Below are 14,609 nucleotides of genomic sequence, written 5' to 3'. Positions count from 1 at the left end.
GATTTTTGACGGTAAATATTTTGATAAGTCCTGCAATACTTAGTGAATATTTTACCTGATCATATGCCTCATTAGGTTGTGTATACATATACTCTATTAAAATCGAAACACTGTATTTACTGCGCAAAAGGCTATATGAATCTCTTCACCCTTTATCCTAAAATATTGATGTGTAATATTACATCTGCCCATTATAGAGCTGGGGCTTTATTAATATATATTGGTTTTAATTTAACAATAGCTACTTGATTGGGTGCATACGCTATAAAACTTATATTAAAGCGTACATTAAAATATATTTTTTAGCATTTCTTATAGACAGGTGCAAAATATTGAAGCTCGGTGCTAAATAAAATGGGAAGGGGCTTAAATATGGAGAATCTATGTGTCCCTGGTGATGTACATTTAATTGCAAGCTCTTGGGAATTATACATATTTTCAGTCTATTTATTAAGAAAGGGCACTTAAGTAACTGAGAACATATACATATGTATTATAGTTTATAATCAGTAGTTTATTTTATTTTAGTGGTTTTGGGTTTAAATCTCCAGTTTCAGGGTTTTTTCTTTGGGGGGTAAGAAGAATTAATTTTGCCCTCTCACTGTTGCCCCTGTAGGGTTAAAGAGGCAGGGAGCATATATATATATATATAATATATATATATATATAGTATTACAGAGACATAATGCCCAGTATGCATAGGTAGAGTAAACAGGATTCCAGAATGGAATCAATGACCGCTATTCTACTGCCCAACACAGCAACCCTCACATGAGCCTGCACAGTTTAACCCTCTCCGTGAAGAAGGTGCCGGGAAATACCATTATAGAATGGACTTTAAACTGGGACTTTCTCTGGTGAAGGAACTAACCTCTTCCTGCCACATTTACAAATGTGGGACCCTCTAGCAGGAAATGGGTTAAATTAAAACAGAACATTCCTGTATAGCAGCTGCAGCGTACTACTAAGTGCCACGTTGCAAAGGGTTAATGGTACATATTAAGGGGGGGACTCTGAAAATTATCGCAAAAAAACGTAAACCAGCTCAAACCATTCCTAATCAGGAGATAGGTTATTTAACCGGCTCTTAATCAAGGGGTTAACTAGCGTAACCAAACTTTCAGCCTTTTATAAAGCGGAGTTCCAGATGGGGAAATAAGTACAGTGGTAATCCCTGTAAGTTCCCCAAGAGACCCCAACTGGACTCCCACCAGGCAACCGACACCCCCTCTGCCCATAGTCTACCCTCCCATTAGCAGCGGTATGAGGGGAGTTAAATGCCAGTGGCACGCAAGGTAGGGATGCGGTGGGCGAAGACTGCGAGCCAGTCAACCCGCGTTTACAACACGCCACATGCAGCCTGCGTGCGGGAACACACCGCTCACACGGCTCGTGTGCAGAGGGGGCCGGGTGCAGGAAGCAGCGCCAGGTACTTACAGGTAAATCGTCCTTCCAGGAGGGGAAGTCGGCAGCCTCGCTGGGATGTGAGCTGGAAGCTAATGGTTGCTGTGCTCCCCGGAGCTGGTTCCCACAGATCTGGAGGGAGTCCAGCCCATCCAGCACACAGGGCTGCTTATTATTATTTTTTTCTCATTCAAAGCAGCAGAGGGAGGGACAGGGGTGGGGAGCCCAGCTGATGTGCAAATGTCAAACTGAGCTGGAGCACAGGGGCTGTCACCAAGCAGAGGAGGTTTCCCCTTCCCTGTCCCCACCTATACATACCATACATTTACTCCTCTGTGGGCTCCTGTGTGTCGCAACACTCAAGGCACATGCACAGTGCAGGAGCTTGGTACAACCAACCAAACAAACAAACTATTATTAGCTTTTATTTATACAGCGCCAACAATTTCCACAGCGCTTCTTACAGTCCATACATTCAAAGGGTTTGACAAAACTAGAACCGATCGCTAAGACAAACCCACACATCCCATATAGAGGTCTCAGCCCGTAATCTTACGCTATTTGTGAATATACTGTATACGTATGTGGTTAGCAGTTTAATTTTCTCTAACTACCCTTACTGGCATCGCCTGTCCTTTGCGGAAAGTCGGTCAGACAGGCGTCTTCTGGACTTCTGTGAATTGAAGATTCGGGATCACTGCCCCAAACCTTTTTTGTTTTACTTGGATTTCCACATATAGGGTTTAGGAGCTAGAAGACCTTTTTTCATAATTTCTATGCAGTCCTGCTTGGTTTGTGTTGGACAGGATAAAACACAACGATCATGTTATTAGACAGATGCTCAACCACCAGTGGGGCACTCCACTGACACAAGGAGATTGATGGTCCTGGCATGAGCTGGCGCTTTCTACTGAGGTCTCCTACAGGACTACTAGTAGGATTGCCTCCAAAAAGATTCATTTTCAAAGGCAGAGCCGTGAGCAGGAATCCAGATATCTGGGAATCTCCCAGGAATACTCAGGACATCTCTTCCTCTTTAATGCTTGGAATCAATAATTCTAAAATCTAATTTATTATTAATTTTGTTTATTATCGAAATGATGCCTTTATTTTATCGTAATCCTTATCATTTTTTTTCCCCTGGATATCTTAACAGATCTGCCTTTTTATATTCACCAGCAACAACATATCTGTACCTGCTTTAGTGTCACAGGGCAATTAAGTATTCCCATAAAAATGAGACAAAACTGGCGTTACTGAATTTTTTCTAATAATCTAGTAATAGTAATAGTGTTACACCAGGGTTGACGGAACAGCACCTTTAAAGTTAGAGCTACCCCCTTTGTACAGGTAATATTATGGACTGTCTACCTGGGAGAAACATCACTATAGTGTGTGTGACAGCTTGTACTGTTGTTGCGAAGCCTCTGTTGTTAGAGATAACTAAAAGGAATACAAGCATGAAAGGGCTGAGCTGCATTTATAAGATAACACAATATGCAGATACATATCCTAACACCCAGGCTACGAAAGAAACAAGTATACACAGAGATAGCAGTCTGCCATGTGTATGTGTATATATATATATATATATATATATATATATATATATATATTTCTGTAACATGGCTGCAGTTAAAACATTTGAGAATCTAATTCCATTTTCTAATCTAACATTTCAATCAGCAATATTTCTGTAATGAACCATCTCGAATGTGTTCGTTTCGGGCGAATATTCGTGTACATTCTTTGTTTGTTTTTTGCCATTTTTTTAATAGAAGGGGTTAATACAGGGTTAACGCACTACGCAGCAGCTTTGGCGTCAGGATTTTAAAAGTCTGTAGGAGCCACTCTATTGGTCGCCGGCAGGGGCCTCCTCTACCATCAACCAATGAAGTGCATCTGCGAGTGAGTCTATTGGTCGCCTGCAGGGGCCTCCTCTGGCATCAACCAATGCCAATGCATCCTTCGTGTTTGTTTTTATGTTCGCCCAAATAAGAATGCACAAGTCTAATTCCTACTGATGGTTTTTGTCTCATTCCTACTTTTATAGAGAGCAGTTACTTGTTATGTAACACAAAATCAGGCATTGATAGGTTGTTGCCATAGAATGTGAAAAGGCTTCTTCATTATTTTTCACGTCTTGTTTTTATGTGCTTACAACTTGACAGGAGATAATAAAATGACAGATAAGCTAAACATACTAGGGAGAGAGCACCATTAATGTTTTGCCTCAGTGGAACAACGCATTTAAATGTGTATGCGCAAAAAAGTTCCATGCTCTTGTATATATCAAGAATTATATCATGTCTGGTTTTCAGTTTATTTTTAATAAATAAAAAAACAACACTTTTCTTAAATTTAATTGATAAAATTACATTTGTTTTATTTAAAATTCCCAATGTTATTGCATTGATATACTAATTATGGAGTCGGACATCGAGCTACAAATAGTTTATGGGTCACAATTAGCATCTGTGTACTTTTGATTGATTCATTGACACAAGTAATTGATTCATACCTGTGCATATTTGTGCACCTATGTTGGGGATAAAGACAACTTTAGGGTGCTTGCGTATCATAGAACTACTAGCTTCCCCCCTCCGTGCTGCCCTTCTTACTGCTGATCACTGGGATATGACATCATATATGACAGTGCTCTGTCTTTTAAGGACGTGCAGCACATGGAGAAGGTAAACTATGGATGTTATGGCATAGTGTTAATGGGCCGGCTGGACAGATCACTGATCTCCATTTTAACTGTTCCCCATTGAGCAGTGGCATTGCGTTGTTGCATGATTGGCCCCCTGTTATGAGGCGGAAGGGCTGTTGTCCCACTGGACCTGTTACCCTATACAGTGTCCCACTGTTCCTATATGGTTTGATCAGAGATTTTGCTAGCAAGTGTTGCCCTAAGCCTTTTCTGATAAACTACATCTGGACAGTTAGGAATATAGGAAAATAAAGAGTCAACATTGTATACAAGCTGAATAAAATAAAATGTATGTTTATAGAGAACTTAGAAGGGCCATATATAGGGTTTGGAACTTGTATAAAGTCCAAGTATAGTAAGGTTGTTATAGATATAATGAAGCCAGCATGGCTTTATGCTCCAGACCTAGAAACACACACGATTGTGATAATATGATGCCTCTTCTCGCTTACAAGAAGCTATACTAGTTAAGTGCTTTTTTTGCTAGTATTTATCGTTCTTCTTTGATTCTTATACGGATACAATTAAACACAATATTCTTTAATATTGTACCTTCATTGACTTCATAGGGCCCATACCTAGACATTGTTTATATATATAAATATATTTATTTATTTTTTCAGCAGTTCCACCGTCTTTGTGAGCTTCTGATAATCAAAAAAGAAAAAATAATAATAATGGAGAGAAATAAAGGTGTTGTACAGTACACAGTCAGAAGTTATACATGTGCAGAACAAGGTATATGCAATCTTTCTAGACTAACACCATGTACTAATAACTGGAGAAAAAGAAAAGCACTCAACTGGAACATGTCTGATCGCTGCACAAGTTCCCCATTCACCAACAGCTCTCGCTCCCAGAATTCTCCCAAGCTGAGACCCCGTGAATTCAGTGGGAACTTGGCTCAGGAACTGTTTAGACATAATGAGATTTTAGTTTTACTATTTAGTTGAAAAATAGCGTTTGCAAAAAAAGCAGGCACAGGGACTCCACTATGAATGTTTCATTATACTGATAATTCTTCTGAAATTCCCCCTTTTCCCTGTGCCTACCAAATAGAATGATCAAAGCAGCTAAAGTTTATTTTCTGCTGGCTGCTTTTTTCAGGCCAGGCATCAGCTTTCATGGCTATTCCATGGGTTTAACCACAAGAGAGCTTAAAGAGGAGGAAGGACAGAGAACGAGTCAGTGTTCTCTTTTTCACATTAGACAATTTCGTCTTTTATAGTGTCACAAACAGTAATACTAATCGGCAATTTAAAAATCTATCTCTCCTAAAATTAGTTTAACGCCATGTTTTGCAAAAACAGATTATGATGACCTCAGATACCGGTTTCCATCCTATAAAGAGATGCACTGCCGATCTTTAGTGGTAGTAAATAAGACTAATGCCCATGCTGGCCATTGTTATGTGAAGGTTGTGTCCACCCATTGCAGAGTTCTGTGAAATAGTTTACAGATTTATAAATAAGTGATAACGATCTAATCGGAACAGAGGCATCAGAATTAAAAAGAAACACATATAACAATTATAAGCAGTGAGCTGTGCCTGATCCCAAGCCCTTAAACTCACAGCCAGTGTTTATTCACTAAGCTGTGAGTCACTATGCATTTTGAAGGGCCAACTTCCAACAAGATGGACTGAGCTGGCCCTTTATAATGGCACCTTTTCTAAGATATTTGCATTTACATTTTCTTTGTGGTCCTGGAGTACAACACTTGACTTTTATGTAAATGTCTTTAGTAAATTGCTTTAACATAAAGAGGGCTTCTTGTTAATGATCTGCCTTCACACACAAACACATTCTCTGCAGAAAGTAGCAGAAGTGATTTTTGTGCAGGGCACAGAGGACATGTCTGATTTACAAATGTCAAAAAGTCAGCAACCCACACACACTGCCCCAGATGAATGAAGTAGCTCTGACCCATTCCTTTTAAAAAGCAAATCAGAGGGAGAATGGCAAGTTGGATTATGTGGGATCTTTCATTTCCTCCACACTGCAACTGATCCACAAATGCCAGTAAAGGCTAAAAGGGCACATTTTCCATATGCCTTAGTCAACTGCTGAACTTAACACACCAATTTTTCAGCTTATCAGAGTGAACAATGTGTTACACATCTCTGCAGCATTCAGACGGATACTACTCCAGCCATCATATGCACATTCATATGCTGCATGATTGCTTTTAGTATTAGAGATGCCTGTAGAGATCCCCCAAATCTTTTGCCTGCCACCCCCCAGCTATTTTCTGTGCCAAACCAATCTCCATGCATGTACTGCCATTGAACTTCAGCTCTGTTAATGCTCCAGAAGCAACTTCATGCAGCCATCTGATAGCCTACCCTCATTCCAAACAGTTCAAACGTCTTAAGAAAAGTGAACTGCATTGGAAACATGTGAGAAATGTGTTCTATGGGATGTCATTATACAATATGTCAACTATACAAAAATTCTCTATATAGAGAAATAGTGAACAAAAATGAGAGTGTGAGTCTGCCCCCCCCCATTTTTCATCTGAAACAAACAGCAGGAAACCGAAATGGTTGTCAGAAAACAAATAGCGCAAAATTAACTGGAAATTTTGTCCCATTTGCACATTAATATGTATCTTAAAGGTGTAAAGGCCATCTATGGTTTCAGTTCTTTAATGCAATATCATCAAATGTTATAGGGAGAACCCACTTCTGAACAACCTCATCTTTATATATGAATAGCTTTAAACAGTTCAGAATAAAGAAGCTGCATGCATTTTCTTACATAGGTATATTGGGTCTCTGGAGAATGTCAAATTTATTTAATGTGGTATGACAGCGCAATAAATCTAATGTACCACAGGTTTCTATGTGAGTATTGAGAAGAACAGCTGCACCCGGTCCCCAACCTAAAAATTAACTCTTTCATTAAGAGAGAAGTCATTTCATATATACCATGATAAGAACTGTTTCCTATATATTATACAGATTATTAGACTAAAAACACCTACTTACACTATTTAATGATCTTTAACTATACTGATGGTTACAAAGCAGTATAATAAAGATATAAGAACCATAATGGTTATTATTTTATTATCTTTTATTTATTAAGTAACAACCAATTATACAGTGCTTTTTTTGGTTCCTCTATACAATGTTCCTTGCAGGAATGATGGGCTTATGAGGGTCCCGCTTGTGAGCTTACAATGATGAAAACGATATAGAGATGGCTGGATATATAATGAACTCCTTATACAGTATATACAATTGTAAACCCATCCTCATTCCACTCATAGAAAATTCCTAAATAAAACATTCCTATAGATCAGGGGTGTCCAAGTTTTTTCTGCAGTGGGCCACTTCATCAGAATTGTATCCGTGCGAGGACCGCACTCATTTTTCACTGTGAGAAAATATGGCCTTTAATAAAATATGCAGATTAAAATAAAGTAAATGACACAAAACCTTTACTTTTCCAATCACTGATTTCTGGGCCTAGAAAGTTTTGTGACTACAAATTCAGGGTTCACTTAGCCGAAACCGAAAACGACCCCCCCACACACCTTTAAAAATAATAAAAAGTCCCACACTTTTGATAAAAGTAAGTTACACACCAAAATTGCACAAAAAAATATATATATTATGATCAGGCATAGCCAGATTCCAGCATGTACTGGTTGGCTGAGCATGATAGGAGTGTGATTGCTGTCAACAATCATATATAAATTAATAGTTATTGTATTTTTTGTTCAATTTTAGTGCATTAACACACCACAATTGGACAAAAAACAACAACAATATGACTTGGCATGATAGGAGTGTGATTGCTAACAGCAAACACACTCTTTTTATACCCAGACAACCAGTAAATGCTGGAACCTAGGCATGATGGGACTGTGATTGCTGATAGCAGATTGCTGTTAGCAATCACACTCCTATCATGCCAAGTCAGCCAGTACATGCTGGTACAGGGTGGCTGTAAGTGCAGACCCCATACTGCTGGCTGCATCAATACACATAGGGGGAAGCTAGCCAGGTTTAGCATCTACTGGCTGTCTTGGCATGATAGGAGTGTGATTGCTAACAGCAATCACAGTCAATTCATGCCTAGGTTGCAGCACTTACACACCCATGCTATCACACACACACAAATTCATTCATTCCCTCAATCACGCATACTCATTCAAACACCCTCCCCACCCCCTTACCGGCACTACAGCTCTCAATGCCGCTCACAGACTTCAGCAGGGGGTGTGGCCTCCTGCTTCCTCTGTGCAGTACCATAGACCCTCCCACAACTAAGCAGCAGGGCTCTTGTGATCCTGGCTGCCGATCTCACGCGGGCCGCACCTCGAGGTCCCGCGGGCCGCATGTTGGACGCCCCTGCTATAGATGAATGATGATGATCACAAAAAAGTCTTTGCTTATGCTAAAACATCCTATGCTCATATAAATATTCGTATCAAATTATCTATGGAAGGCAATACAGTGTTTTATTTATGCCAATAATGTCATCAAATAAGAAAGGGAAAGAATAATGCAAATGACAGTTAAATCAATTTAGCATAAAAAGCACATCTTGTGTTAACATTTTGAACACACTATATGGAAGATCTTTAACCCCTTCGCGACCTTTGCCGGTTCAGGACCGTCATGACAAGACGGTCACTAAATGACCTTTGACGGTCCTGAACCGTCAAAAAATTAAATAAGCTTAGAAAGTGATCAACGATCACTTTCTTCGCTTAAACGGCGTTACTGTAATGCCTCGATGTCGAGGCATTCAGTAACGCCGAGATCGGCATCGGGGGCCATGTCTGGCCCCTCCCCGGGGCGTCAACAGCCGCCATACATTGTATGGCGGCGGACGCCCGTTTTAAAAGCGTTTAGGAGGCGATCAACGATCGCCTCCTAAACTTAAATGGTGTCGCTGGAATGCCTCGATCAGGAGGCATCCAGCGACACCAAACACTTACCTTTGGATGGGCTGTGACCGCTCCGGAGAGCGGTCACAGCCGCAGCTGCCGGTGATCTTCGCCATCAAGCAAGATGGCGGCGGCCCGGGAAAAAAACCAATAAAGAAGAAAGAGTTCGCTAGACGGTCTCCTGACCCTCTAGAGAACTCTGGCTCCACTTGCAGGTTGAATACAGGTACTGCATTCAACCAAGCAAGTCAATGGAACCCAGCTTTCTAATCACTATGTGATTAGTAAAATATTCAAAAAAAAAAAATAAAAATGGAAAAAAAAATAAAAAAAAAATGTGCTAACATTTAAAAATAATTATGCAGTGATGTCACTTGATGAGCCATCCAGTACCAGCAAAATGTGTAAAAAAAATATAAAAAAAGTATTAAAAAAATAAAATAAAATAAAAAAATAAAGTTTATTATTTTGAGCAAGTGCTAAAATTTCTCAAAAATCTCAACAAAGAGTTAAAATAAAAGCACTTCAAATACCCAAGGGGTGTCTAATATATAAAAAAAATGAGTGATGGGGTAAATTGGAGTGGCCGAGCTCAAAGATAGGGCATAGGTACAGACTGACCAAAATGGAGAAAAAAAGCGCACTTCCCAAATGTGGCATTTTAAATCTCAAACAACCCGACAAACCCATGCATGTCGGGTATCACTGCACTTAGGAGATGTTCCTGAACACACATTGGGGTGTTGTTTGACAGTGACATATACCAGAACCTGTATATCTATAACTAAAGTACAATTTGTGTGGAAAAAAAAATAAAAAAAAAAAATTACTATTACAAAGTTTGACAAAGTGTAGTTCTATAATTGGTGCATGGAAAGGGTTAAAATAACAGCATTTGGAATACCCTGGGGTGTCTAGTTTTCAAAAATATATGGTTTGAATGGGTTAAATTGAGTTAACCCGCTTCAAAGGTATTCCAAAGAGGAGATGGAGGCAGACTGACCAAATGACCACCTGGATTACGCATGCCCCAAAAGTAGCCTTTTACCAGCCAAACAATCTGACAAACCCATGCATGTGGGGTATCGCTGTACTCAGGAGATGTTCCTGAACACATATTGGGGGGTTGTTTGACAGTGACATATACCAGGACCTGTATATCTATAACTAAAGTACAATTTGTGTGAAAAAAAAAAATAAAAAAATTACTATTACAAAGTTTGACAAAGTGTAGTTCTATAATTGGTGCATGGAAAGGGTTAAAATAACAGCATTTGGAATACCCTGGGGTGTCTAGTTTTCAAAAATATATGGTCTGACCGGGTTAAATTGAGTTAACCGGCTTCAAATATATTCCAAAGAGGAGATGGAGGCAGACTGACCAGATTTGTTAAAAAAGATTTGGAAATCATAAAACGCTGCTTGTACTTATTGCCCTATAACTTACAAAAAACAGCAAAAAAACATAAAAACATTGGATATTTCTAAACTCAGGACAAGTAGTAGAATCTATTTAGCTAGTTTTTTTTCTTGCTTTTTTAGGTGAGTAAAAGATTTTTCAAATAAAAGTCATAAAATGTGTTTTTTTTCAATTTTTCACCATGTTTTTTTTATTTTTTTTATAGTAAATAAGATGATACGATCAAAATGGTATCTGAAGAAAGCCCATCTTGTCCTGAAAAAAACAATATATAACTTATGTGGGTACACTAAATGGGTGAGGAGAAAATTACAGCTGAACACAAGCACCACAAAAGTGTCAAAACAGCCTCGGTCCCACAGGGTACAAAACGAAAAATGAGCCCGGTCCTTAAGGGGTTAAAAGCACACTCCAGAGGAACCCCATAAACAAACAATGCATATAGAAGTGTACTTTTGTGTATTATCTTTAGAAATGTCTATATTATATTATACAAGTTTCATTCTGCACATTACATTGTGCATGTGTCTCCTTGCTGCATTGGAATGAAGTTATTTACATTACTATACATTAAATATGATTATTATAACTCACATTAAAAGTAGACCAAGCAATGCTTTTTCACTTTAGCCACTTAAGAATGCTATATATAGCCTGACTCCACCAATTTCATATGGTTTTAGTATGTTAGTATATTAAATACAGAGGGGCTTTAAAATGGAAAACCTTCCCCAATGTACATTAATAAGATATGCCCGGGGAGTGATCCGACTTGCTGGAGATGTGGAGAGGAGCCTGGTACGTTTTTGCACATATGGTGGGAATGTGGGAGGATCCGGCCTTTCTGGCGGGGTGTTGTGCGCGGAGTGGAGGAGGTGTCGGGACGAGAGGTGTCCTGCACCCCTGGTTTTTGCCTAATCTCCCATACTGATGCTTCCCTGACCTCTTTGAAACGCTCCGTTACCAGGCATCTTCTTAATGCGGCCCGCTCCCTGATCCCTAAGCACTGGAAATGCACTGAATCACCTTCACTACGACACTGGGTGGCTCAGGTGGAGGAGATAAGGGCAATGGAAGAATTGATCCACCTGTCTAATGACAGGATGGAAGCATATACTAAGGTCTGGGCTACTTGGCTCTCGTTCCAGTCGTCACTTGCACTGGCAGAGCTCCTGAGGTGATACCCCTCCATGTCTCCTTTCCTCCACCTTTCCTTTTTCTCTTCCTCCCCCCCTCTTTTTTTTTTCTTTCTTCTCCTGGGGCCCAGGAGGGCGGTGGCCTTCACCTGCGGCGATGCGAATCGGTGATCTTGATACCGAATCCCCCCCCTTGTGTTCCTATAGTGATGTATTATCTGTTTCTCCACTCCCATCTCATGGTTCCCCCCTGATCTGGCGCAAGTGTGATATCATCATCTGTGGTCTCTGGCTCGTGAGACATACATATTGCTCTAAGTGTTTGGAAACATTTGTTTTCACTCGACGCCTGCAATTTTATGATCTGTATCTCTATGCATTCCGATATACACCGCGATTGTCATACTGCTCGTTTTCTTCTGTATGCCTCCATATGTTTTCACTGCGATTTTTTTTGGTACGCTGTCTGACCTCTGTTGCAATAGATAGATTACGGAAATCGCACATTTATATTTTTTTTTTGACCACCATTGTATCAATGTTCTTTTTGTCTTACCCTTTATTGTTGTACTCCTTCTTTGTCAATAAAAACGTTATTTACCTAAAATGAGAAACCTTACAAGAATAAGCTCGATACAAAACAAAAGCCTGGAGCCTACCGCAATTATCTAATACAGCTAAAACAAATGGCCTGGAGTTAATAAGGAAAATACTACCGTAAAACACATTTTACCTCATCGATGATTGGAAAAATCATGTTTTCTAAATGGACTGACATAGATAAATATACAATGAAATAACTACATTGAGTCAACACATTAATGCTTTCTTTGATTTATGGGGACATGTAATGTGGAAAAACACAAATTAAATAAAATAAACATAACCCATTGGGCACAAATAAACATAGGTCTAAACAGCGTTGGTGTAATGGTGGGAATTAGCATAGACCGTCCTCTGCTCCAGAGATTACCCATTCACGCCTTATGCACATAGACATTTGTGGTTTTTAGACATATTCTCATATTTGGACACAATTTCTCTATTACAGCGTTGCTTTGTAAAAACACTAATGAAGCTGAGTCAGAGTAGATTATTTTATCCAGAATGGGCAAATGGCCAAAAAGGACAAAAATCTCTGCAAATTGGTAAAAAGTGTTGCGAATGAGGCTCCTGATTGTGATTACATGCCTCCTGCTATTTCTAAGCAAATATGCAGCCCTGACCCAACCCCCTCTCCCTTGAAAAACACACATGGACGCATGGATTTTGGAGTAGGGCAAGGCTATTGCTATTTATCAATGTTCTTTTCCACCCAACAAGCATGTGGAAATTAACAACACATACCACCAATTGCTGGCTGCCGCAAACCCCAAGGGCACCATCCAGTTATGGAATAACAGAGATTTTGTGATGAGCCTATTTAACCTGTGAATTTTGAGGGTGCATAAATATTACTCCCAGTTGCCTTCCATTATTATTTGTTTTTCTCATATGTATTTGCGCCCCAACACTTGAAGATGTCTGCCCATAGTATTGCTCCTCTGCATGATGCCCAGTAAATGAATGCTCCATAATCCAGAAAATAGCTGGAAACCGTTTGGACCCTAACTTCACAAACCCTATCTTCCGGAAGCCTGCCCCAACTTGCTGTCATGGAATGATGGGCTTATGAGGGTCCCACTTGTGAGCGTACAATGATGAAAAGAGTAAAGAGTGTTGAGCAAAATGGGAAATGCCCACACTCAACTAAGTGAGGCCTTTCTGATAAAATGACATTGAACCAAAAATAGGGGCCATGCTCATGGGAAAACAAAGAAACCACCCTTAATCTAGCCATTTTAAATGGCATGACGAAGCTGCCCCTGAGGCCCCAAATGACAAAACGGCACTCGCTTCATCAGTTTTTGGGATCCATTGATCTGCTAGCCATATTGAACTTAGTTATTTTTCATCTCATGCTCCCAAGCCCCCAGGGGTAAGAGATAATTGAGCTGACGTGGTGAGGTCCTCCTGTTCTATGGTAGTTGGCACTGATACACAAGCACTCCTTGGAGTGTTCCTGGGACCAGTCTTTTGAACTATCTTGCCCTTTTATTCTTCAAGGGGATTAGGGTCATGGCCTAGTGTGGTAAATTCCTGTTTATAATCACAGTAATATAAGGGGTAGCCACCATCATCAGATTAAGTAGAATTTCTTCACTTCACGGAGTGCTTTACTGTCAACTATTATTATGATTATAAATGTTTTAGAAGTCGGTGGTAAACTCTTGGCCCCCTAATAAACAGTTTCTTTTTGTATACACAAATATAAAGCCTTTATCTCAGAACAAAGCATTTCCTAGAAACTTCCTGTAGAGAGTAAATATATCCATCATAACCCCTGCAGAAAAAAAGGAGCACTTCTTTCATTTCTATTCATATATTGAGGTAATTATGTAAGTATAACTATGTTGGAAATTTGTGAAAATGGTTCAATTAGCAATACATAGTGCAAAGTTTATGGCCCTCATTGCAAGCCGAGAAATAGAAATCGATGTATGTTAATCACATAAAACCACAAATTGTTCCTCCCTAACATGAATCTGGACTAGGCATAATACCGTATTTGCTCGATTATAAGACGACCCTGATTATAAGACAACCCCCCAAAATCTAAATATTAATTAAGGAAAAAAACAAAAAGCCTGAATATAAGACTACCCTATAGGGAAAAAAAGTTTTACTAGTAAATATTAATTCATGTAAACAATTTTTTCATATCTAATAAAAGCTATGATTGAGAAAAATATATATATTTTTTATTTCCTTTTATTTGCCAACCTGCCCCCCCAGTTATGCACATCTGCCCCCAGAAATGCCTTATACCCCCTATTTGCCACTCTGCCCCATGATGTGCCTTTTAACCCTCTATATGCCAGAGTGGCATATAGGGGGTTAAAAGGCATATCATGGGGCAGAGTGGCATATAGGGGGTTAAAAGGCATTTCTGGAGGTATATATATATATATATATATATATATATATATATATA

The sequence above is a fragment of the Sceloporus occidentalis genome, unplaced genomic scaffold (assembly GCF_023333645.1).
Source record: "Sceloporus occidentalis isolate IW3139 unplaced genomic scaffold, rSceOcc1.0.p SCAF_48, whole genome shotgun sequence".
Taxonomy (NCBI): domain Eukaryota; kingdom Metazoa; phylum Chordata; class Lepidosauria; order Squamata; family Phrynosomatidae; genus Sceloporus; species Sceloporus occidentalis.
The sequence above is the reverse complement of the archived record's forward strand: the minus strand, read 5'-3'. Positions refer to the sequence as shown.